Source organism: Dromiciops gliroides, chromosome 1 (assembly GCF_019393635.1).
Source record: "Dromiciops gliroides isolate mDroGli1 chromosome 1, mDroGli1.pri, whole genome shotgun sequence".
Taxonomy (NCBI): domain Eukaryota; kingdom Metazoa; phylum Chordata; class Mammalia; order Microbiotheria; family Microbiotheriidae; genus Dromiciops; species Dromiciops gliroides.
This window is the reverse complement of record NC_057861.1, coordinates 543,786,845-543,814,248: the sequence shown is the minus strand read 5'-3', so window position 1 is coordinate 543,814,248 and position 27,404 is coordinate 543,786,845. Positions and strand designations below refer to the sequence as shown.

The following is a 27,404-nucleotide window of genomic DNA, read 5'->3' as shown; positions in this document are numbered from 1 at the left end:
CCATTTATTATCTTATATTATCTCCATACACCATATAACACCAAAAGGATAAGTGACCTATTTATCAAAGATCATCATAAAAATATTAGAGGAAAACAAGATATATATTTCAAATCTATGGTTATGGAAGAATTCATAAGTAAATAAAGGCTATAGGAGAATACAAGACATGAAATAGCCATTTTCATCATAATAAAATTTAAAAGCTTTGTGACAAACATTTCATCTCAGTTAACTTTTATTAATGTACTGGTTTGTTTGTAAGCCACAAATCAATGCACAAATCAGAGCTATTTACAATCTGGCTCCAGAATATCTTTATTGCTTCACTTATCCTAAGTCTTAGCCAAAGTCAGTTTCCTTTTTTTTTCAGGGCAATGAGGGTTAAGTGACTTGTCCAGGGTCACACAGCTAGTAAGTGTCAAGTGTCTGAGGCTAGATTTGAACTCAGGTCCTTCTGAATCCAGGGCTGGTGCTTTATCCACTGCACTGCCTAGCTGCCCCCTAGCCAAAGTCAATTTTAAGAAAATTAAAGCACCTACTGTGTGCCAGGAATTGTGTTAGGAGCTGGGAATACAAATATAAAAGTAACTGCCCCTGATCTTAAGGAACTTGATTTTCTCCTCCCCTGCCCTCCCTTCATTTTTTTAAGTTGAAGAATTTAAGACTATGTCTTCCCATCTTGCCCAGGCTGGAAGTACAGGGGCCATTTATGAGCCCAGTCCCACTATGAATCAGCATAGAAGTACTTTTCTGACCTGAGTCAGTTCTTTCCTCCTAGGGCAGCCTAGTATCCCTCTGCTCCTAAGGGTTCATCTTATTAACACTGAACTTAGTGTAGACACTTGATTAGTTTAGTCAACCTAAACCCCAAAACTTACAAGATCTACCATCCTCAGTTTCCCTAGTGGATAGGATTGCACTATCTATCCATAATGGACAATTTTTTTTTCATTTTAATCACAGCATCTATGTACTTATGCCTCTCACACAGTAGGAACTTAAATGTTGAATGAATGGATGAACTAGAAAAAGAAGAGAAACTTTTGAGTGGGAAAAAATGAACCATCTGTGGGGGGAAAATACAACAGAACCTAAAAACCTTATGGAAAAAATTACTCAAGTCATTAATAATGAAAGAAATGCAAAGAACTCTAAGGTATCCTCTCATATTGATGGAGATGATAAAACATAGAAATAGTCTATTTTGAAGGATTTATGGAATGACTGGGACAGTAACATGCTTTTAGTGGATCTATGAATTGCTCTAACTGTGCTAAAAACAATTCAGAATTATTTGAGAAAAGGCATTAAATTGTTCATACCCTTTGATCCCACTACTGGGTCTATGTCGAAGGTCAAAGACAGAAAGAAAGGTCTCATGTATACAGAATCTTCACTGGGAACAAAGTTGGTGCCCATCAGTTAGAAATCATCTGAACAAACTTTGGAATATTATTGCACCCTAAGAAATGACAGGGGCAGCTAGATGGCATAGTGGATAGAGCACTAGCCCTGGAGTCAGGAGTACCTGAGTTCAAATCCGGCTTCAGACACTTAACACTGGCTCTGTGACCCTGGGCAAGTCACTTAACCCCAATTGCCTCACACACAAAAAAAAAAAAAGAAAAGAAAAGAAAAGAAGGAAATGACAAGTATAAGGAATTCAGGGAAATATAGGAAGACATAGGAACTGATGTGGGGTGAAGAAAGCAAAACCAGGGGAACAATATGTAAGAGTTCACATTAATTGAATAAATCAATCAAGTTACCCCACCTGACAGGGTTGTTGTGAGGATCAAATGAGATTTATGTGATGCACTTTATTTGTCAACTTCAAAAACCTATATAAATGTTAGTTATTATGGTGATGATGCTAAACATTGATACTTTTTATCAGGCAAGAACTCACCTCAATTGTTCACTTGATGCAAACCACCCCTGAATACCTCCCTAGATGTGACAAGGAATCTGTTCTGATTTGCTGAGGATCTTGGTCATGCCTTCTGGGGTCTGTATAACACCATTTAGTGAGATGCAATCAGAAAGTTGAGGGCATGCAACAGAGAAAATGTTCCAGCTAACCCCCTGCGAAGAAATCAACTGGGGAAGAGAAGCAGAACCCTGGGCCACAGCCTTGGCCTTAGTCTCTTCTCCCACACCTCCTCTGCTGAAGTTGCCTCGTGAACTTCCAATAGTCCAAAGGATTTGACTCCCCCTCCCCCCCCAGTCTTAGCAGTGTTCTTGGAATAGATATCACAGTTTCTGGATTGGAAGCCAAGGACAGAGCAGATTTGATGAGGAAAGCAGATTCATGGTTCTACAAAGAGCTCAGCAGAAATGTTATTCCATACCTAAGGGTATCCTTTGAGAATTTGAACAAAAAGACTTATGGGAGCTGTAAGTTACCCTTTTGCCATATCAGCCCTCTAAGCTTGATCCCAGTTTCCTCTAGATGTAGGTATTGATGAGAAAATGTATCACACTTTGGCAGGGTGAGAACTCTTTTGTACCAACTGCTCTAACTCTACCACCTTAAACACTCCTTGTCTGAGTGTTTAATAATCATGGTAGGAAACACACTTGTTGAGGCTCATTATCTATAGCAGGGGTCAGCAAACTATGGTCAGAGAGTCAAACCAGGCCAGCAGTCTAGTTTTGTTTAGCCTCTGAGCTAAAAATGGTTTTTATAGTTTTAAGTACAATAAAACTTAATTTAAAAATGCAGAGAGAGAGAAAGAGAGAGAAAGAAACATTCTTGGCTTACCATACAAAACAGGCAAGGGCAGTATTTGGCCCACAGGCCATCATTTGTTTACCCATGAGCTATAGCATATACATTATACTTATAGCACCCCAACCCCTCAGCTACCCCTAGATCCCAAAGGAGATTTAATAGTCATAAGACCTGACTTGCAATGATTTGGGGAATTTTTTCCTTTGACTTCGCATATTTGTTGTAAGGATTTTGTTTTCTTATTCCTACCCTTCTCTCCCCCTCCCCCCATATGGGAGGGAAAATAAATGTTAATTTTGTTACTTCAGTTGTGCCCAACTCCTTATGACTTCATTTGGGGTTTTCTTGGCAAAGATGCTGGTGTAGTTTGCCATTTCCTTCTCTGGCTCATTTTATAGATGAGGAAACTGAGACAAACAGGATCAGATGACTTGCCCAGGGTCACACAGCTAGTGTTTTAGAGGCTAAATTTGAACTCAGAAAGATGAGTTTTTCTGACTCCAGGGCCAGCATTCTATCTACCTCACCACCTACTTGCCCTAAATGCTTGTTAATGTAACTTAAGAAATAACAATCATGATAAATTGCCCCAGGATTTTATCACAATTTTAAAAAGAAAATAGAACATAGGCAGTAGTCCATCCCTATTCAGTGGACATGCCAGGAATCTTTTCTCTTTTCCTCCATTCATTATAAAACAAAATAGATATAACAAAAATATGATTTTTCCAAACAAAAGGACATGGGTTATTTCTGCTTTTTTTGAAGATTGCCCTTGGGCTATTGCCTCTCATTCTTTCTGCCCTAAGGAGTCAGTGGGCTTTGTGGAAAAGTAAGTTCCACTGTTAAGCCATTCTCCCACCAAGATCTAGTTAGTTTTAACACATGGTCTGAAGAAGTGACCAAGGCCCCAGGGATATGTTCATATGATTTGACTATAGTTTGCCATCATCCAAATCGACTGTCAGAGTGCCCTCAGAGGATTTTCCACACTGCTTTTCTAGAAGCTGTTTTCTGCTCCTCCTTCAGCCTGTTACATTTGTTGTTGCTGTTCTCTCCCCTTCCCCACTTTACAGATAAGGGAGCTGAGATCTAGAGAGGCCAAGGAAAATCTGCTCAGGACCACACAGCCAGGCAGCAGAGTTGGGATGTTCTCTTGCCCTGCTAAGTGAAATCAGGAGGCAGATCTTTAGCCCTCAAGGTACTTTATCTAACAACAACAACTACTACTACTACTATTACTACTACTACTACTACTACTACTTGTCTTCTCTTTTATACAGGGTGGGCTAAAAGTCATGAAGGGGTTTCAATATTTAATAACTCCTTTTATTTTTGTTTTTAATTATTTATAATACCATAGCATCATATGCAGTACATATAGGAAATTAATTTACATTATGGGTAAAAAATAAAATCTAAGTGGAAAAAAAATAAAGAAAAAAATAATTTTCAAAGTTATTAAAACATCGTGACTTTTGGCCCACCTGTATTTGGGTTTAGAGTATATAAAGTTCTTTCCCCACAATAACCCTTGTGAGGTAGGTCTGGCAAACATTCTTCTCCCACAGGTAAGGAAATAGTCTCCGTGAAATGAAATTATTTGTTTAGGGGTCACATGGCCAAGAGTGGATGTTTTTAGCTCAAATGTAAGGCTTCTGATTCTAGATGTTGCCAACTTGCTAATACTTGACTTATTTTGCCTGCCTGATGTCTTATTTCAGAAACCAAATGCTTTTTGCTGATTTTCCTGTATAACTCAGGTTTGAACTTTGTAATTAAATTGTAACCTCCTTGAAGGCTGGGACTGTTTTTTGCTTCTTTTTGTATCCTCAGCACTTAGAGCAATGCCTGACACATAGTAAGTGCTTAATAAATGTTTATTAATTGAATTGAAATTAACCGTATCTGCCTCCAAAAACAACAACAACAACAACAACAACAACAAAAATGGGGGCGGCTAGGTGGAGCAGTGGATAAAGTACCTGCCCTGGATTCAAAAGTACCTGAGTTCAAATCCGGCCTCAGACACTTGACACTTACTAGCTGTGTGACCCTGGGCAAGTCACTTAATCCCAATTGCCTCACCAAACAAAAAAACCCTATCTGCCAGTGAAATGCTCTTTTCAAAATGGCCTGATATTACTCTGCCCTCCTAACAGAGCCAGTGGCCAGGCAGATGTCAGTCACTAATATTCCCCCCTACCCTTTTGTAGGCTGAGCTATTCCTCCCCTTCTCTCAATCACTCTCCTAGAACCTCCCCATTGAAGTGTGCCTGGGAAAATGATGGATGTTTGCCTCAATATCCATAAAGTCAGTTGCTGCCCAGTCACCACTTCTGACTCATTTTTCAAGAGAATCCCCTACCCTGGAAAATTGTAAAAAATAAATCAATAGAGGGCAGCTAGGTGGCGCAGTGGATAAAGCACTAGCCCTGGATTCAGGAGGACCTAAATTCAAATCCAACCTGAGACACTTGACACTAGCTGTGTGATTCTGGGCAAGTCACTTAACCCTCATTGCCCCGAAAAAACAAACAAACAAACAAATAAATAGATCAATCAATAAGTCAATAAATCAATAACTCTCTTTTCTAGTTCTGAGCCCCCAACCTAGAGATCTGACAAAAAGCTGCCATTTTAAATTTCAATCTCTCTCTCTCTCTTTTTCTTTTTCTCCCCCTCTTCCCTTCTCTTCTCCCTTCTCTCTCTCTCCCAGTTACCCCTCTCAACACTGCATTTGAACAGTAATTCATGGTTTAGCAATGTAAGTGGTTAAAATATTAATCATATTTGCAGGCTTGAGATACAATTAATGTTTAAATGCAAAAAAGTAAACAGACTTTTTTTTTTGTGAGGCAATTGGGGTTAAGTGACTTGCCCAGGATCACACAGCTAGTAAGTATTATGTGTCTGAGGTCGGATTTGAACTCAGGTACTCCTGACTCCAGGGCCAGTGCTCTATCTACTGCGCCACCTAGCTGCCCCAACAGACTTTTAAGAAATAGGGATAAGCTAGGTGGGGGGAGGAAGAGATATCAGACTCAAAAGAAAGAGAAAAGGGAACAAGTACTTATAAAGTGCCTACTTGATACACCAGGCCCTATGCTAAGCACTTTGCAAATACTGTCTGGTTTGGTTTTTACATCAACCCTAAGAAATGGGAACAATTATAATTCCCATTTTACAGCTGAGTAAACTGAGGCAGACAGCTTGACTTGCCAAAGGTTACACAGCTAGAAAGTATGTGAGGTTGGATTTGAACTCAGGTTTTCCTGAGTTTAGGCCCAGCACTTAATCAATAAACACTTATAAGTGTCTATGTGTCTGACACTATACTATCCACTGTGCCACCTAGTTGACTCAAAAGAGAGGAAAGGAGAGCAGGGAAATGAATCATTGCCTTATGTCTTCAGTCTGTATGGATTTCAGAAACACAGTGTCCTCCTTGATACAACTGGTATAAAATTCACCCATACTAATTTAGATCCAGAACTGGCACTGGTGACCTCATGGCTACAGACCCTCTGTCACTTCCATAGCAACCCACCCTGCTCTTCTCCTAGCTCTGCCTTTTTCTCCTTCCCACAATTCCAAAAAGACACAATGGTTAATGTATCCAAATTAGCCGCTTTTCCAGCATTCTAGGCAAACCTGAAAGGGGTAGGGAGTAAGTGGGGATATGTGAGGCAAAGGATACTTGGAGATTTCTGCCCCAAACCAGTAGGTACTCACCTGTACCATCCAGCTTTTTGGCCATACATCAGTATTTTACATACTGTGGTGAGCCAATTCAAGCTTTTGTCCCTCTGGTGGAATCATCCTGACAGATGAAATTGGCATTTTCCTCAAAGCATGGCCCATTCATTCATTCATTCATTCATTCTGCACTAATTTATTAAGCACTGCTAGGCCCTGTGCTAGATGATAAAGGGCTGCAAAGATTAAAAAAAAAAAAAAAACCAAGCAGCTCCTGCCTCTGGACTTCAAGAAGTTTATATTCTATTGAGGTAAAATGGAAAACAGTCAGATACAGTAAGTAATTACAAACTACACAAAGTGATGGGTGGGGCAAAGTACCAACCATTGGAAGAATCCAGAAAGGCCTCCTGTAAGAAGTGGCACTTAGGTTTAGCCTTGAAAGAAGCTAGGGATGATATAAAAAATATCAGATATCAGGAGGGAAAGGATTCCAGGAATGGGGGACTTACAGCTGGTACAAAGGCCCATAGATGGCAGATGAAATATCTTTGAGGAAGTACATGTAGACTGTCTTTTTCTTTTTCTTTTTTTTTTTCTCTTTTTCTTTTTTTTTTTTTGCAGGGCAATGGGGGTTAAGTGACTTGCCCAGGGTCACACAGCTAGTAAGTGTTAAGTGTCTGAGGCCGGATTTGAACTCAGGTACTCCTGACTCCAGGGCTGGTGCTCTATCTACTGCGCCACCTAGCTGCCCCCTAGACTAGTCTTTTTCAATCTTAGTATTTTATATTTTCCATTTACATGTAAAGATAGTTTTCAACATTTGTTTTTATAAGATTTTGAGTTCTAAATTTTCCCTCTCCTTCCCTTCCCTCCCCCCTCCCCAAGACAGAAAGCAATCTGATATAGGTTATATATGTACAATCACATTAAACATATTTCTGCAATAGTCATGTGAAAAAAGAATCAGAACAAAAGGGAAAAACCTCAAAAAAAGAAGAAATGGTATGGTTCAATCTGCATTCAGATTCCACAGTTTTTCTGGGTGTGGAGAGCATTTTTCATCATGAGTCCTTTGGAATTGTCTTGGATCATTGTATTGCTGAGAAGAGCTAAGTCTATCACAGTTGATCATCATACAATGTTGCTGTTACTGTGTACAATGTTCTCCTGGTTCTGCTCACTTCACTCAGCATCAGTCCACTTAAGGTCTTTCCAGATTTTTCTGAAATCTGCCTGCTCATCATTTCTTTCTCTCTCTCTCTCTCTCTCTCTCTCTCTCTCTCTCTCTCTCTCTCTCTCTCTCTCTCTCTCTCTCTGCAGAGCAATAAGGGTCACACAGCTAGTAAGTGTCAAGTGTCTGAGACTGGATTTGAACTCAGGTCCTCCTGAATCCAGGGCCTGTGCTTTATCCATTTTGCCACCTAGCTGCCCCCCTGCTCATCATTTCTTATAGCACAATAGTATTCCATTACATGCATATACCACAACCTGTTCAGCCATTCCCCAGTTGATGGGCATCCCCTCAATTTCCAATTCTTTGCCACCACAAAAAGAGCTGCTATAAATATTTTTGTACATGTGGGTCCTTTTCCTTTGTTTATGCTCTCTTTGGAATACAGACCTTATAGTGGTATTACTGGGTCAAAGGGTATGCACAGTTTTGTAGCCCTTTGGGCATAGTTCCGAACTGCTCTCCAGAATGGCTGGATCAGTTCACAATTCCACCAACAATGCATTAGTGTTCCAATTTTTCCACAGCTTCTCCATCATATATCATTTTCCTTTTTTTGTTGTATTAGCCAATCTGATAGGCATCAGGTGTTACCTCAGAGTTGTTTTAATTTGCATTTCTCTAATCAATATTGATTTAGAGCATTTTTTAATATGGCAATAGATAGCTTTGATTTCTTCATCTGAAAACTGCCTGTTATATCCTTTGACCATTTCTCAATTGGGAAATGACTTGTATTCTTAAAAATTTTATTTAGTTTTTGATATATTTTAGAAATGAGGCCTTTATCAGAAATACTGGCTGTAAAAATTGTTTCCCAGCTTTCTGCTTTCCTTCTAATTTTGGCTGCATTGCTACTGTTTGTATAAAACCTTTTTAATTTAATGTAATCAAAATAATCCATTTTGTTTTTTATAATATAATATTCTCTATCTCTTGTCTGGTCATAAATTGTTCTCTCTCCATAGTTCTGAGAGGTAAACTATTCCTTCCTCTCCTAATTTGCCTATGGTATCACCCTTTATGTCTAAATCATGTACCCATTTTGACCTTATTTTGGTATATGGTATAAGATGTTGGTTTCTGCCAAGTTTCTGCCATACTGTCTTTCTGTCTTCCCAGCAATTTTTGTCAAATGGTGAGTTCTTATCCCAGAAGCTGGAGTCTTTGGTTTTATCAAACAGCAAATTATTATAGTGATTTACTACTGTCTCCTATGCTTAACCTATTCCACTGATCCACCACTCTATTTCTTATCCAGTACCAAATAGTTTTGATGACTGCCACTTTATAGTATAGCTTTAGATTTGTTAAAGTTGGCCTACCTTCCCGTGCTTTTTTATTACTTCTCTTGGTATTCTTGACCTTTTGTTCTTCCAGATGAATTTTGTTATTATTTTTTCTAGCTCTACAAAATAATTTTTAGGCACTCTGATTGGTATGGCACTGAATAAGTAAATTAATTTAGGTAGAATTGTCATTTTTATTATATTAACTTGGCCTATCCATGAACAATTGATATTTTTCCAGTTATTTAGATCTGATTTTATTTGTGTGAAAAGTGTTTTGTAGTTGTTTCATAGAGTTCCTAGGTTTGTCTTGGGAAGTAGACTCCCAAATATTTTATATTGTCTATAGTTATTTTACATGAAATTTTTCTTTCTATCTCTTGCAGCTGAGCTTTGTTGATCATATATAGAAATACTGATGATTTTTGTGGATTTTTAAAATATTCTGCAACTTTTCTAAAGTGATTAATTGTTTCAAGTAGTTTTTTTAGTTGATTATTTAGGATTCTCAAACATCATATCATATGAGGGGATGCCCATCATATCATCTAGAGAGTGATAGTTTTGTTTCTTCCTTGCCTATTTTAATTCCTTCAATTCCTTTTTCTTCTCTTATTGCTAAAGCTAACATTGCTAGTACAATATTAAATAATAGAGGTGATAATGGACATCCCTGTCTCACCCCTGATCTTATTGGAAATGCCTCTAACTTATCCCCATTACATGTAATGTTTGCTGATGGTTTAAGATAGATTCTGCTTCTCATTTTAAGGGAAGCTCCATTTATTCCAGTGCTCTCTAGTGTTTTAAATAGGAATGAGTGCTATATTTTGTCAAAAGCTTTTTCTGCATCTGTTGAGAAAATCATATGATTTTGGCTAGTTTTATTATTGATGTGGTTGATTATGTTGATAGTTTTTCTAATGTTGAAGCAACCCTGCATTCCTGGTATAAATCCCACCTGGTCATAGTGTATTATCCTGGTGATAAATTGCTGTAATCTTGCTAATATTTTATTTAAAATGTTTTCATCAATATTCATTAGGGAAATTGGTCTATAATTTTCTTTCTCTGATTTGTCTCTGTCTGGTTTAGGTATCAACACCATATTTGCATCATAAAAAGAACTTGGTAGAACTCCTTCTTCACCTATTTCCCAAATAATTTATATAGTATTGGAATTAATTGTTCTTTAAATGTTTGGTAGAATTCACTTGTAAACCCGTCTGGCCATGGAAGATTTTTTTCTTAGGGAGGTTCACTGATGGCTTGTTCAATTTCTTTTTCTAAAATGGGGGCTATTCAAGTCTTTTATTTCCTCTTCTGTTAATCTTGGCAGTTTATATTATTGTAAATATTCATCCATTTCCTTTAGATTGTCAAATGTATTGGCATAAAGTTGGGCAAAATAGCTCCTAATTATTGTTTTAATTTCCTTCTCATTGGTGGCGAATCCATGCCTTTAATTTTTTTTTCTTTTTCTTTTTTTTTGGCGGGGCAATTGGGGTTAAGTGACTTGCCCAGGGTCACACAGCTAGTAAGTGTTAAGTGTCTGAGGCCGGATTTGAACTCAGGTACTACTGAATTCAGGGCCGGTGCTTTATCCACTGTGCCACCCTAGCTGCCCCCACCCCTTTCATTTCTGATACTAGTAATTTGGTTTTCTTTTTTTTTTTTAATCAAATTAACCAAAGGTTTATGTATTTTATTGATTTTTTCCACAAAACCAGCTCTTAGTTTTATTAGTTCTGTAGTTTTCTTACTTTCAATTTTATTAATCTCTCCTTTGATTTTCAGAATTCCTAATTTAGTATTTAATTGGGGATTTAAAATTTGTTCCTGTTCTAACTTTTTTAGTTGCATGCCCAATTCACCGATCTCCTCTTTTTCTGTTGTATTCATGTAAGCATTTAGAGATATAAAATTTCCCTTAATTACTGCTTTGGCTGCATCCCTTAAGTTTTGGTGTGTTGTTTCATTGTTGTCATTCCCTTGGATGAAGTTATTGTTTCTATGATTGTTGTTTGACCCAGTTAGACTGTTTGAATAGAACATAGAAGGGAAATAATGTGCAACAAGCCTGTAAGAGTTGGCTAGAGCCAGGTTGTGATGTGGGATGGAATTTAGGGTCAAATTGATCATGAGTTGTCTCAAAAGAATAACAAGACTCAGTGACTCAGTTTACCAAGTTTTATTGCAATACTGTGAGTGAACACAGGGAGAGCACTATGAAGATGTCTCTCAAATAGGGAAAGGAAGGACAGTTATATTTATAGTATGGATAAATTGATTATCAGTCTTATTATAATAATCTCCACTTTAGGGAAGTACAAGGGAGGGTTTTTCCTAATTTGGACTTCCTGGGGGCTTAAACCAACCCCCGAGTCGGGTACCTTTTTCCCTGGAGGTGTGTTTTTGGGGTTTATGAGTCGGTGAATCTGGAGACAAATTTGGCCTTTTCTGTACATGTTACCTCAACTTGCCAAGGTCATAGTGTCCCTGTGTTTCGTTCCCAGACCTAATTTCTCGGTTATCAATTAAAATTTCTATAAGCTGGGAGCAGCTAGGTGGATAAAGCATTGGCTCTGGATTCAGGAGGACCTGAGTTCAAATACGGCCTCAGACACTTGATACTTACTAGCTGTGTGACCCTGGGCAAGTCACTTAACCCTCATTGCCCCACAAAAAAAAAAATCTGTAAGCTGTCTCTTTGTCTTTGTTATAGTTAAGGTCTCTATGACCTACCTCTTTATGTTCTTGTTATGGGTGGTGATTAATGTGGGTAACAAGTTTTAAGTTATCCATTGATCCTTTTCAGAGCTGGGGCCTATCTGTTATAGCCCCTCTTGGAGCTCAGATCTAAATTAGAGCTTGGGTCTTAGGTTTGTCTGTTAACCCTTTTTGGCCTCCTCCATCAGTTGTTTTATCAAAGGTTTGAAATTTAACAACCAAAACCCACCAAAACCAAATGTACCCTTTAGACTTTTCACTCCAAGACTTTACATCTGATAACCCACAGCTTCATCAGAGAAAAATGATGGACACCCATCTTCAGTGTCCACATCTAAAAGAACTAACTCAAGTCCACAAATTTATTATGACCTACTTCAGGTAAAGAACTGTAGGTACACAGGTCTGGCAAAGGTGTTATCTTATAATGTGTTATGGGATAGATTTCCCCAGTATTGTTAGGCATTTATTAATGCAATTCAATAAACATTTAGCACTTACTATGTGCCAGGTATGGTGCTAAGCTCTGGGGATACAAAAAAGAAGCAAAAGACAGTCTCTGCCCTCAAGGAGTTTACAATCTAATCGGGGAGACAACATGCAAACAAATACTTACAAATCGAGCTATAAACAGGATAAATAGGCAATAATTAAAAGAAGGAAAGCCCCGGAATTAACAGGGTCTGGGGAAGGCTTCCTGTAGAAGGTGCCATTTTAGTTGGGACTTAAGCCAGGGAGGTCAATAGTAGGAAGGGCGGTCCGGCCATGGGGAGGGGTGCTACTATTAAAACAGAAAAAAAAGTCTGCATTTCTCAAGAGGTGAATGGCAGGATTTCAGACTGCCTGGGACAGGATCCTGTAAGTGATATTTTTTTTTTCTTTTTTTCTTTTTTTTTTTTGCGGGGCAATGGGGGTTAAGTGACTTGCCCAGGGTCACACAGCTAGTAAGTGTCAAGTGTCTGAGGTCGGATTTGAACTCAGGTACTCCTGAATCCAGGGCCGGTGCTTTACCACTGCACCACCTAGCCACCCCCAAGTGATATATTTTTAATAGCTGATGCTCTTCCCCTTACACCTTCCCTCCTCCCACAAAATGGCATCACATAATCAAACGGCCAATGACTTTTAAACTACCTCCAATGAGCTGCCCTTGGGGAATTCAGAGCACATTCAGTCTAGTTAGCTGAGGGTGGGGGAGGGGTGTGTGTGGATTGACTCCGCCCCGGAGCCCATTGGTCCCGCCCTGTCCCGAGGATCTGCCAATCCCGAGGCTGAGGTTCTTGAAGCTAGGCAGAAGAGCGCCGCAGCCGTAGTACCTACCGAGGGTCTGTGTGCATGTGACCGCTCCCAGCTCAGCCGAGCCTCTCCGAGGTACCGCCCACACTCCAGCTCCCGGAGCAGGCTTGCGGCCAGGCGGCTTTGGTTGCACCGCTCTCTATCTCTCTAGGGCTTTGCACTAGCTGGCTCGGCGTCTAGATTCCAGCTCGGTCGCTGCAGCTCTCTCTCAGCTTCTCAGCTGGTGCCCCTCGCCCGAGCCCCCGGGGCTCGCGCCTTCCCGGGATCGTTCCATCCCGGCCTGCGTGCTCCACTCGCCCGCCTTCCCCGAGCCGCGGCGAGCGTCTCGCCTGCCCCTCCCCCACAGCCCCGAGACGTTTGGGGGACCTACCTGTCGTGCACCCTGGAGCTCCTAGGGGAGAGAAGCTACAAACTCCTCTGTTTTCTGGCAGTCGTCTGGGGCTGCGGCGGTTGCTTGCCTTCAGAAGGTACGTAGGCCTCATGGAAGAAAAGATGGTCTGTGGGGAGCGGTGTGGGGCTAGGGGGGCGGGGGACAAAAGGATAAGCACCCCAGTGTATTTCAGTAGGGCAGCCTTAGATGTTTTCGCTGCTATTATGTGTTAACTTTTCCTTTTCTTATAGGAGCCCCCAGTTTGTCTCAAACCCTCACGGACACCCCCACCCCCACCCAGGATACCCCTTACCTCATAACAAAAAGGGTTGGTGGGCCAGGCCTTTTCATTGCCAAAGGGGGCCTTCCGTCTTTCAGACTGCTCTCGATGTCTGCAAAATGAGGGTGTCGTATCTCCCCCGAGCACTGTGTTGTGCCCATTGTAGGCGCTTACTTAACATGTTTCAAAATGGAAATGCATTCAGTCCGAGGAGGGAATGGGGGAGGGTTCCCCTTTATCAAACCATGCTTAGCTTAGTTCTCTGCTAGTGGTTTGGTTGCAGAGGGTTTAGGTGGTAGTAATGAAAGTGTGGTTGTCTCAGTCAGCGGAAGCCAGTGTCAGGGCAAAGGAGGAACCCCGGGGATAGATCAGCCCGGAACATTTGAGAGACAGAAGCCTCCCACGGGTGGTTTCTAGCCTTCCTGGAGCCGCCCAAATCCGAAAAAGAAGTAGACCCCCCTCGGTTCCTTAGGTGATCCTGACCAAAGAAGGGTATTTGTGTTTTTCTGAATGATCTGGGTAATCAGGACTGTGCAGACCTGTCTTTTTTTATTGCGATATTGGGTTTGGAGTCTTACTGTTTTGTTCTCGCGGCAATCCGTTTTAAAAAGGGAAGTCGGTGGAGGCATCTAATAAGGTCATTAATATGCGTGCTGCTTACCCAATGGGAGGAGGAACCTGGGGCTGAGCTGGCATTGTTGCAGCAGTTGACTTTGAAGTTGACAGCTGGGGGAATTGCACTGGAGTAACGGTTGTAATAAAGGGATGCCTGCGGGAATTTTCTTGCGTCTAAGAAATTTAATCCTAGTAGGGGGATTGGTTGGTTCCCTGCCCCTGGAGTTAGACACACTGCCTTCACTTTGTTAGGGAAAGGCTCCAGATGCTTCAATTCTCTGAGCTCGAACCTCATATGAGTGTTTCCACCCTTTGGGTTTGAAAGAACACAGAAGTCCTTGGAGAAGGGAAGGGCTCCTGTGAAAATGAGTCAGGCAGTTCTGGGACAGTAGTTTATTCTGGACTCATGAGGGCTGGATAGGAACATAGGAGGTTTCATAGAAGAGGAAAGTGACTTGGCCAGTCATTGAGTGACTGGCCGAATCAGGGCTATAACCCCGGCTCTCAATCCATTGTTGGCTCCACAATACTAAATAAGGAAAGTGCAGTCACATGAAAAACATCTTAGTCTGTTGATATATGGACAGTGAGCAACCTATTGATATAGGGCTCCTCTAACTAACTGTTTGCCTGTCTCATTAAACTCAGTGGACCTCAGTTTTCAAGAGGCAGCAAGGTGTGGTGCACAGACCCATAGGATTTTTAAAAAAATTTTTTTTTTTTTTAGTGAGGCAATTGGGGTTAAGTGACTTGCCCAGGGTCACACAGCCAGTAAGTGTTAAGTGTCTGAGGCCGGATTTGAACTCAGGTATTCCTGACTCCAGGGCCGGTGCTCCATCCACTGCGCCACCTAGCTGCCCCTAGACCCATAGGATTTAAGGCACTTAACTCTAGGGCCTTGGTTTCCTCATCTGTAAAATGGGAATAGTAACTCAGCTGTCATTTGGCTTTTGTGAAGAAAGTGTTTTGCAAACTTTGAAAAATGCCATATTTGTGGAACTTATTTCCTTATCAGTAAAATCAGGATGTTGAAATATGGAACATGTCTTACATTATATTTTTATATCATGCTTATTAAGTTTAGCACCTAGCAAGCTTCCAGGGCATCCAGTAAATATTTACTGAATTATTTGATCACTAAAGCCCCTAATAATCTTAGGGATAGAAAAAGGCCCTATCACATAGTTTTGTTCCCAAGGACCAACAGGACATAACTCATACAAAGAAAGGCAGCTTGGCATTGTGGAGTCAGAAGATTTGGGTTCAGATGCAACCACTGACCACTACTAGCTGTTGGTCCATGGCAGATCACTTAATCTTTTTGCCTTTTTTTTGCCTCTTTTTGGGGATAATCATAAGAGCAATACCTTCCACACAGCATTGTTGTGAGGCTCCAATCAGATAATGTATGTAAAACTCTATGCAAATTTTAAAGAGCTATGCACATGTCTTATTAATAACAAAAGATAAATACAATAAGAGATAGAATAGATTAAGGCCCAGGTGACTGTATAACAGTATTTTAGAGCCAGCTGGAAGCCTTAGAAATCATTTAATAAAGAAACAGAGACTCAGGTTGTAAAGTAGGTAGTGTAAATATTATCTCCACTGTTTAGAAGAAGAAATTTTGTTTTTTATGTCATCAGATTTTCTTCCAGAACCCATTCTTCCCCTTCCATAGTGCCATCCCATATTACCAAAAAACATGTGGGGGGCAGCTAGGTGGTGCAGTGGATAGAGCACCGGCCCTGGATTCAGGAGGACCTGAGTTCAAATCCGGCCTCAGACACTTAACAATTACTAGCTGTGTGACCCTGGGCAAGTCACTTAACCCCAATTGCCTCACCCCCCCCCAAAAAAAACATGTGGGGTTTTGGGGGGAAGGGGAAGGAGGAAGGAAAAAGTCAGTAAAATCAATCGAAGCATCAGAACAAGTCTGAAAATATATGCAACATAGCATAATACAAAGGGTCAGGAGTGAGGTTGTAAGACCTAGGTTCTAATTTTAACTATGCCACAAAGCATGTGGTGTGCAGGCAAGTCATTTCACATCTCATTTTAAATGTTCTCCTCTGTCCTGTGAGGAGATTAGATCACATCTGCTTCTAGCCCTAACGTTTTAAAAATTTTTTGGTTTTGAGGCCTTATCTTCATTGTTTCTTCTTAACTTTCTAGGCTCAACTCAGGTCTCTCTTTTAGGAATCCTTTCCTAACCTCTTAGATTATAGATGATGGATTTAGAGCTGGAGAGTACTTTTTTTTTAGGGGGGGGGGTGAGGCAATTGGGGTTAAGTGACTTGCCCAGAGTCACATAGCTAGTATGCGTCAAGTGTGTAAGGTCAGATTTGAACTCAGGTCCCTCCTGACTCCAGGGCCGGTGCTCTATCCACTATACCACCTAGCTGCCCCTGGAGAGTACTTTAGAGGCCCTTAAGTCCAATTCCCATCATTTTACAGATAAGGAAACTGAGGTACAGAGAGATTAAGTGCCCTGCCAGTGGTTACTTAGTAAATATCTTTTTTGTGTGTGTGTGTGAGGCAATTGGGGCTAAGTGACTTGCCTAGGGTCACACAGCTAGTGTAGAGTGTCTGAGGCTGGATTTGAACTCAGGTTCTGAATCCAGGGCCAGTGCTTTATCCACTGCGCCACCTAGCTGCCCCCATAGTAAATATCTTATTGAGATTTGGACCCAGGTCTTCCTCATTCCAAATCTAGTGCCCCATCCACTATATCAGACTGCTTTTCCCTTCCTTCACCTTCTAGTGGTTAATGTTTCCTCCTCAAACTTTCTCCCCTATTTATCTGTGTATGTGTTGTACTTCCAAATGAGAATGTAAGTTTCCTGAGGGCAGGTGCTGTTTTGTTTCTACCTTGGTTAGCTCCACCACCTAGCACAGTGCCTAGCTTTTAACAGATGTTTGTGAATTGAATTAGTCAAGGAAAGTACTAGCAAAGACATTTGTATAGGTGTGTGGGTTAGCATGATGCTTGCATGGAATCTATTTAATGAAGTCTCTCTGTAGTCTACTTCTCCAATCTTCCAAGTAACTGTTGTTTTTCCTTATTGGTTAGGTAACACAAACTGTTCTTTACTAAGTCATTAAGTTATATAAGAGACTTTGTCCTATTTACATGGGTGTGGGAGAAGAGAACTCTTTGGATTTTCTTGTTTAGCACATGACTCCCTTAGTCTTTCTCTTCTCCCTTTTCCCATAACTTTCTTATTCTTTTAGAAGTTGGGGGTTTTACTAGTCCACATCAGAAGGGGAAACCCAGTAAGGGAAAACTCAAAACTACCCAGTATCAGGGAACAAGTTCAAGAGTGTGGCCCCCAGTCTTCCAGGAAGCAGAGAAAGACAAGTGTTGCTGTAATAATGGCTGATGGCTAAGTTACCTGTTACCAGTAAATAAATCAACTTTGGCAACATGAATACACCACTCTCTTCCTTTAAGAATATCAGATCTTGGGGCAGCTAGGTGGCACAGTGGATAGAGCACTGGCCCTGGATTCAGAAGGACCTGAGTTCAAATCCGGCCTCAGACACTTAACAATTACTAGCTGTGTGACCCTGGGTAAGTCACTTAACCCCAATTGCCTCTAAAAAAAAAAAGAATATCAGATCTGGACAAGTCTAGAGAGTTTTGTAACCACATTCTGTTTCTAGGCAGAGAGAGAGGCTCTCTGGAGTTTTCCATTAGAGAAGATCCTAGAAGGAAGATGCTTGCCTGTCTTGGAATTGTTGGGAAGTATGTGGTGTTCTAAGGGCCACATGACTCATGCTTTTCGGATCATGGTTTAGCAGTTTCCTGGCTGGAAAAAAGTTACAGCCCCATAGTCTTCTCTTTCCTTCTGGTCTCTTTAGTGCTAGGGGAGATAGTACAGTCTTGGAAACTAGTGAATAGTTAAGAGGCCACAGCACAAAGGGTAGCCACAAAGTAAGACCCAGCAGGGCTAGGAAGCTAGCACCAGATCCAAGTTTCTGCATTTCAAGAGCATCTTGATTATACCCTTTTGTTCCCTAGAGGTCCCCCTGAATTTTTTTGAACCAATAAGTAACTAAGGTAAATCGAACTCTGATGGCAAGAGTTTGTTGTGACTAATAATAATAACTGACTTTTGGAGGGGAAGTAATGTGTGAAATTTCTTACATATTTAAGAGCAAGAAGTATGAAATGGAGATTCACAATTCTATACATGATCTTCCCCCCTGTGATCCTTCAAGTATGTGGAAGTTTTAAATTCAGAACAAAAAAAATTAATTTTAAATGATAAAAGGGGTTCCAAATAACCAAAAAGGAAAAACCCCACTACAGTTATGTAAAAATGGCTTTTTGTAATTCAGTTATCTTTCCCTTTATGAATTTGTGTGCTATGCCATTTGGTTAATGTATGTCTGTTCATCAAATTAGTTCTTTATTTGTGTTTCTTTTAAGTATGGTTTCTTTATCTCTCTTGATATTATGAATTTTTATTTGTTCTGTCTCATAGCATCATTGTGACTCCTGGTTGTGGGAGAGGGGTGTTGGATGAGACAGCTGGAAATCAAAGTTAACACTTTTCTAGTCTCAGCTTCTCATTTTCAAATTTTACATGAATAACTGACAATTATATAGTGCTTTAAAGTTTACACTTTACATGCATTTTCATATCCAATCCTTACAACACCCTTGTAAAGGTGATACTATAAACTAGGCCCTCCAAGCCTTGTCTTTCTTAACATCCAAAAAGCACTGACTTCCAATTAAAAGAATTAAGTGCTTCTATATCAGTGTGGCTATTCTCTTCCCTCCTGAACTTTACAGTATCATTGTTATAGAAATGAACGGTGGTAGCCTGCATTTGGTCAAAATTATTGATTGAGCCTATTTTTACTGGGATATCTTTATAGTTGGCAATCAGTATTCATCATGTTTGCTTAGCCCTGTGTCCAAGTGCTGTAGAATATAAAAGAGATGGGTATCATAGGACTCAAGTTTAATAATCACCAGGGTGTGAGACACCGTGCTAAGCTACAGGTGTAATTAGGGAATTCATTGAGGCAGGAGACATGGGGTCAAATCCCACCTCACAGGGGCAGCTAGGTGGCGCAGCAGATAGAGCACGGGCCTTGGAGTTAGGAGTACCTGGGTTCAAATCCGGCCTCAGACACTTAACACTTACTAGCTGTGTGACCCTGGGCAAGTCATTTAACCCCAATTGCCTCACTAAAAAACAACAACAACAACAAACAAATCCCACCTCACACTGATGGGCTGTGTGGACCCTGTGCAAATCACATTATCTCTTAGAGCCACCATTTTCTTATCTCTGAAATGGGAATGAAAACACTTGTACTACCTACCTCACAGTCTTTGCAAAGAGCTTTGCAAACCTTAAAATTGCTAAATTTATATGAGATTACTAATGTGAGATTACTATATTATTATTTTCTCGGAGGATACAACATATACAAAGATAGTTAAATACTAATGGGGGGGGGGGGTGGAGAAAGACTGACCCTAGAAGGCAGTGACCCTAGAAGGAAGGGAAGGATTCCGAGACCATAAATAAAGAAGGATTGAATTTCCAGGCTTGTATGTGTGCACAGAGGCAGAAGAGAACAGCTGGCATTCCAGTTTGCTTGGAACAGAGGGCATAGTGCCTGAGTGGGGAATAACACTGGAAAGGTAGGTCATAGAAGAGCTTAAATGCTAAGCTGTAGAGTTTTGTATTTTATTCTAGAAGCAATAGAGAGCCACTGAAGGTTTTTGAGCAGGGCTGTGATGTGGTGAGACCTGTCCTTTAGGAAGATCAATTTGACTGTTGAGTGCCTAGTTTTTATTCCTAATTCTGGTCCCAACCAGGTACTTGACCACAAGTGAATCATGGCATCCCCTGGGACTTAATTTCCCTATCTGTCAAGTTTGCAGGGTAATACTTGCCTTACTTAACAACCTTAGAGGAATGTTGTGACAATATAATCATGCTTGTGAAAACTCTTTTCAGAAGTATAAAGATAGGCCTTGCCAAAGTAGGGGGTGGCTTGGGGGGCAGGGGACTAGTAAGGGAGGGTAGTGCTGAGACTTGGAAGAATTGGGTTGGAATCCCAGCTCTGACACAAAATAAGCAGTGTGATATTTATTGGACACATCGTCCCATCTCTTCGAGGCTCCATTTCCTCCTCTTTAACATTGAGACATTGATAATAGACTGGCTGTGTATCACAGGACTATGAGTAAGTCAGACAATAAGCATTTATTAAGCATCTGTGTGCCAGTGATACAAGCACTGGGGATACAAAGAAAGGCAAAAGACAGTTCATGCCCTCAAGGACCTCATAATCTCTTGGATAATGAGTAAAGTACAGGTAACCTTAGAGAATTGTAGAATTGTGAGTTATTGTTATTGGTTTGCAAGGTAGCAAATGAGTTTGTATTTGTGTTTGCACGTGGGTGGGGAGGAAGGTAAAGGTAACCTTTGGCTGGAGAATTTTCTACTAAACAAATTGGTCTATTCTAGGATGACACCTGGGCCAACCTTACTTCCTATATTCTTCTGGTCACCCACATTCATATCCTTAGAGTCATCTTTGAAACTTTCCTCTTCCTCCTCCCCCAAATCTAATCAGATGCTAAATCTTTTTTTGTTCCTGCCTCCACAACTTCTTTCACATCTATCCCTCTCCACTTTGTCTCTTTTCATAAAGACAACACCCTATTTCAGTCCCTCATCTTATGTTGTTTAGTGTTGGAATGGGCTTCAAACTCATCTTCCTTTAGTCTCTCCCCTCTCCAATCCATCTTCCACACAATTATCAAATTGATATACCTAAAACGGCACTCCCTCCCAACTCAGAAATCTTTTTTTTTAATTTCAGTTTTATGTTCAGTTTCAAATTATCTCCCTTCCCTTTTCCCTTTCCTATCTAAAGAGAGGGCAAAAAAACCCCACCAAAAACAACTCATTACTAACATGAATAGTCATGCAAAATAAATTCCACATTTGCTCTGTTCCCCAAAAGAATGACAGAGAGAGAGAGAGAGAGAAGAAAAATATACTTTATTCTGCAATCTAAGTCCATCAACTCTCTATCTGGATATGGATACCATTTTTTCATCATGCATCTTTTAGAGTTATGGTTGGTTGTTGTCTAAATCAGAAATCTTCAATGGCTCTCTGATATCTCTAGGACAAAATACAAAATCTTTTGCCTAGCATTTAGGGCCTTCCATAGCCTGGCTCCCACCTAACTTTCCAGTCCAACTGGACTGCTTACATAATATCCATCTCCTTCCAACATGCCATGGTACACGTGCTCCCCCATGTCTGGAATGCCCTTCTCACCTAAGCCCTTGAACCCTAACTTTCTTTAAAGCATGGCTCAGTCCACCTTCTACTTGAGGCCTTTATTGTTTGTTTGTTTTGGTTTGGGGCAGGGCAATGAGGGTTAAGTGACTTGCCCAGGATCATCACACAGCTAGGGTCATGTCTGAGGCTGGATTTGAACTCAGGTCCTCCTGAATCCAGGGCCAGTGCTTTATCCACTGCACCACCTAGCTGCCCCCTGTTTTTGATTATTACGTCTCTTTCCCTTTGATTGAAATTACTTTCTTTTTTTTTTTTGCGGGGCAATAAGGGTTAAGTGACTTGCCCAGAGTCACATAGCTAGTCATTGTCAAGTGTCTGAATTAGGATTTGAACTCAGGTCGTCCTGAATCCAGGACTGGTGCTCTATCCACTGCGCCACCTAGCTGCCCCCTGATTGAAATTACTTTCAGTCAAACCAAGAAAGACTTACCATGAACTGATGTAGAGTGAAGTAGGCAGAACCAGTAGAACACTGTACATAGCTATAAAATTATGCTATGATCAACTATGAATGACTTAAGCTATTCTTAGCAATGCTGTGATCTAAGACAAGGGTGATGGCAAAGTAAATGTAGCTCCTTTGTGCTCCGAGGCCAAAGGATTCATGATGAAAAATACTATCCACTCCCAGAGAAAGAACTGGTGGGAATGCAAATCAAAAGATGCTATTTTTGCTTTGTGTGTGTGTGTGTGTGTTTTTTTCTTTTGATTTGTTTCTTCTTTCACAACATGACATATGCAAATATGCATTACATGATTGCGCACATATAAGGTATATAATTGCTTACTGGTCATCTTAGGGAGGTGGGAAGTGAGGTGGAGGGAAAACATTTGGAACCCAAAATTTTTAAAAGTGAATGTTAAAAATTGTTTTTACATGTAATTGGAAAAAATAAAATGCCATTAAGAAAAAAAGAAACTACTTTCAATCATTATACTTTGTACAGACTTAATTAAATATCCATGCCTCCCCTCCAAATGTGAGTTCCTTGAAGAAAGGGACTTTTTTCTTTCCTTCCTTCCTTCCTTCCTTCCTTTTTTTTTTTTCTTGGTCTTTGTATCTCCAGTGCTTTGTACAATGCCTCATCCTAGCAGTCATTTGACAGGTATTTACTGAATAGACTTGCCACCAGATACTACTGATAATTTGACTATGGACCAACTCCCTAAAATTTGTTATAGTATTTCATTTTCTCTCTGTGTTTTAGTTGACCTTGATTATAATTAGCACTAAAGACTGGGCCAGAACCATCCCAGGATTTTCGAGATTTATTCGTTTAACTCAAAGTAGCTTTATCTGCAAAGGGCTTACCTCAACTCATTCTGGGCCACCCTAAGTAGCTTTGAACCTGGCTCCCTGGTTTTTGCAGCAAGAACTGAGATAAACCCACCCATGGTTTAGGTACCTCACAATTAAGAACGTGAAAAAACAGTGATTTACCCGGGATCACAGCTAGTAAGTGTCTGAGGCAGAATTTGAACAGATTCTTGATCCCAGATCCTGTATACTGTCCACTGTACCACACTGCCTCTTAAAGGAATAAAGAGATCAATCAGGACATGAAAGTCAGAATATTTGGGGGTGAAGCATAGAGGAGCTACATTTACATTGCCATCACCCCAGTCTAGTCCATCATCTCTGCATTTTTTCCAGTAGTCAGCCATTTGGTTGTCTTGTCTCACCCTCTAATCTTTCCTACACATCACCACTTGTTTATTCTTCTCAAACACCACTCTGCATAGATGACCCTCATACTGAGAGCCATAAAGAATTCCAGACTTATCAGCTCATCATTCAGGATTGTCTACAATTAAGACCTCACCTCTCTGACTTCTAGCACACCAACCCAAACCTCACCCTTCTAAGCCACACTGGTCTATTCTTTGTTCCCAAGGGTCCCATGCATGATTATGGCACCCTGTCCCCTCCCCCCACCTCCCGAACTACCAAGGTACATATAAGAATGAAGTGATTTTCTTCACAACTTTTCCATTTAGCTAAATCCTACTCTTCACATGGACCTGCTTAAGCTCCATCTCCATGAAGCCTCTCCCAGGTACCCTGACCCTTTGCAACAATGTCTCTCAGAATTCTTGTGGTACTTGATGCCTCTATTGTTCACTTTCCACTTGGCCTTTGTTGTCTTATATTGTTATGTATCTTTCCAAGTATATGTTCTGTTTTCTCAAGGATATTGTAAGCTTCTTGAAGGCAGGGACTTTTGTCTTTTCTTTCTTTCTTTCTTTCTTTTTTTTATAACAATTTGTCTTTTTATTTGGCACTTGAACAAATTATGCCTTAACGGCAAATTTCCAAAGAGGGAATAGGCGTTCCTTTCTCTGCTGTTTTTTGGTCTTCAGGCTTTCCTCGTGCTTATTAAGCCTGCGGGGCTTGTATTTCTTGCCCTTATAAAATTTCCTGAGGTTCTCTTTCTGTGTCTGGTTGATGATAGTCAGGGCTTGGGCAATAGATTTTTGGACAATTCAGATCTTAGCTTGGATGCAGCTCCTCCAGTGTCCTTAGCCACTCTCAATTGGGAAAGTTCTACCTTTAAATCATCTGTTTAAGTAGCTCCTCCTCCTTCTTCCCTCAAAAATCCCTGGCCTTGATTTTTGTCATGATTGAAGATACAACAGACCGCCACCAAATCCAAGGAGAAAGAGGAAAAGGGAGGGGCCATGCCTGGGGACTTGTCTTCTTATTTTTCTAAAAATAATTATACTTTAATATTCAATTTAAAATTTTTTAATTCCCAGTTCCCTCCTTCCCTTTATATCCTCTCCTCCACGCATTGAGAATGCAAGAAATATGATACCAACTTTACATGTGATGTCATGCAAAACATTTCCATATAAGCCATGTTGCCTGAAAAAGGCAAGAAAAGGAAAGTGAAAAAAAGTATGCTTCAGTCTGCACTTAGAGTTCATCATTCTCTCTCTGCAGGTAGACAGCATTTTTCATTGTGAGTCCTTTGGAATTGACTTAGATTATTGTATTGATTAGAGTAGTTAAATCTTTCACAGTTGGTCATTGTTACAGTCTTGTTCTTACTATGTACATACAGTGTTCTCTTGGTCCTGCTCACTTCACTTTGCATCAGTCTATATAAGTGTTCCTAGGTTTTTCTAAAACCATCCTCGTCATTTCTCATAGCACAGTAGTATTCTATCACAATCAAATACGGGGCCATATCTTTTTACTACCTCTTTGTATGTTTTGCAGTGTCTGACTCAGTGTGCTCCCTCTAGACATTCAGTATATGTTTGGTATGTTAATGACCAAATGACCTGTTGCTTTTAGATAGAAGGAACAGGCTTTGGGCAAATGCAAATGAGCACAGGGCCTTATCTTGGCCTCCTGGTTAGGTGATCCATTGAGGTTAAATAAGAGCCAGTGATGAATCCACTGCTTCATATTCATGCCCTAGAAAAAGAGAAATAGTGTTTCTTGGAGACCAAATAATGACCTTTGGGTAGAAGGATCTATTTTCATGATTGTGGGGGGAAAACATTTGCTTTTCTTAGCTTTAAAATTCCCTAGAACTTAGAGAGTCCTCTCACCCTGTTAGGGTTAGTTAGTGGTCCCCCGTGGGTAATTGGGACTCTTGTGACTTGAGGCCTGAAACTCACTACCATAAATAGCACTGGGTTTGTGATTACTCCTACATATCAGTAGATGGGGGAGGGGGCAGGAATTAGGTTGAAAATCAAGCTGGGAGTATTTATTCTACTCATACCATGCACCAAAGTCTTTATGAATTTCTTTTTTTTTTTGTACTTAAGCTCCCCTAGAGAGAATGTGAGGCAGAGAGCCAGGGACTGTTGAGAAGGAACCCCTTTTTTGAACCAGCCCTGGAATAAGGTAGTTGGAGACTCAGGGTAGAGCAAACACATCTTTTCTCTTCCCCCACCCTCTTGGTTATGAGGGAAACAAGTAGGTAGGATCTTTTTTAAGTGTCCTGCTATGTGGTTAGCACCGTGCAAGACAGGTTGGTCGTATAGAGATGATTTGGGGCTAGGAAGTTGTTTTTGGTTAGTGCTATGGGTAGGGAAAAGTGAGGGAAAGATTTCATCCCTTTTTTCCAAACTTGGCCATCAGTGGTACCATGGCCAAACATGCAAATGAAATCTGCTTTGGGACTGTGGTGATCTCTGGTTAGGCCACAAGGTTCAGCAATATGCATTTTGAACATAGTTTTCCCAGTGTAGAAGCTGCCAGACATAGCTGTTTATAGCTGGATGGTGGTGAGTTAAATGGCCCCAGAGACAGATCTGGGAATGGCATGTTCCCTTGGGGGCTCTTTTTAGAAAGTTTGCTACTAAACGGACATCCATGTTATTAACCTTGTCACAACTACATTAAAGACCCCAGATCTCAAACTCTCTAGGGTGTCCTCTCTCATACATTGAAATCATTGTGTTAATCGGCAGAGAATTTCCATTTTGCTCCATTTTTTTGTCACCAGTCTCATTCTACCTCTAAGAACAGTAGTTCCACGTTAACCAAAGATAATCTAAGCTTGAGGAAGACCTCTCTGAAGCTTCTTCCTTAGATTTTCTTTTTAATTTTGATAATTTGTGTTTCAGTAGAATTAGTTTATTTTGTAATCTGGTATGGTTTTTTATGTACTTAAAATAATTATTCTGAGGAGGGGTCCGAGGTTTCACCAGATTGTCAAAGAGGTCAGTGATACAAAAAAAAGTTAAGAACCTTACTTGCCCACACCTGCCTTAGCCAGGTTCCACGCTAGACATGCCATTGTAAATCTTTTGAAGTGGATAACTATCTTATAAAAGATGGGGTGGGGTAGGGGGGACCTTGAGTGCAGTTTTGAAACTTGAGACCACTGCTGCTTCTGGAAAATTGAAACAATGTGGATTTCCCCTACACTCCCCTGTTGCTTGCCACACACCTTAATCCACATCTGAGGGAACCTTTTGCTCATAACCCTTGGTTGAGTACACATTGACTAGGAGGTCCCCCTCTATGCACTGTGGGGAATACTGGAGAAGGCACAATCCTTGCCTTCTGAGAACTTAGAGTCCAATTAAGGAGATAAACTTATATGCATAGAACACTTGGAGAATAGTCTTAAGAATCCTACAACATAGATAAGACCCTGAAGAGAGCAGAAAGGTGAGAGGTTTCCACTTTTTTTCAGAGAGGGACTCTGAAGGATGGTAAGAACAGAATGGGGAATGAGCAGGCTATTAGAGGCAAGCATTATTTCTTGTGTAACATCCTAAAGACTGTAACACTTGGTAACTTGTTTGGCTGTGTAAGGTCCTGTAAAGAGTGACATTGATGGATGTGGAGGGAGTGAAAAGTTGGAGCTACTTAAGAATAGAAACACCTGTTCTTCCTAGAGGCTGGGATGAGACTCCTAAATGCCAGATTTGGAAAACTTCCAGGGAGGCTGTCCCCTTTCCTTGATAAATGAGCTTGGAGAGGGTGAAAACTCTCAGGGTTCCTGGGAACCTGAACCTCATGTTCTGGGCAGGGAGCCAGGGAACTAAAGAATCGTGCAGCAGAGGGGGACCCCCTGAGCACACCCTGGATTCCTGGGTACAGAGCAACTGACTATGCCAAGAGCTCAGGGCTGAGTCTTACCTAGGATTGTCACAGGCCACTAATGTTGGTCAGAAGCCTTTTCTTTAATATAGTGGACGCTGACCCCCTGACCAAATTATGGGCTTGTAAGTGGGACCCCTTTGGAGAAAATATTTTCTAGGAAAAGGTGAGCTTATAAAACAAATAAATTAGGTTGTGATTATTTGAATTCCAAACGTGTTTAATGTAGTTGT

The 27,404-nt window shown here is 40.7% G+C and overlaps 1 protein-coding gene across 4 annotated transcripts in view; it reads left to right on the top strand.

Moving 5' to 3' along the window:
• Positions 1-12,987: 12,987 nt before the first annotated feature.
• The window catches only part of EEF2K (eukaryotic elongation factor 2 kinase), a 75,241-nt gene continuing 60,824 nt past the window's right edge, over positions 12,988-27,404 (top strand). For 2 of the 4 annotated variants that reach the window (XM_043972388.1, XM_043972385.1), the window contains exon 1: positions 12,988-13,452. The gene's annotated coding sequence lies outside the window, so the exon portion shown is untranslated. The remainder of the gene's footprint in view (positions 13,453-27,404) is intronic. The other 2 variants (XM_043972398.1, XM_043972392.1) reach the window with 1 other exon arrangement.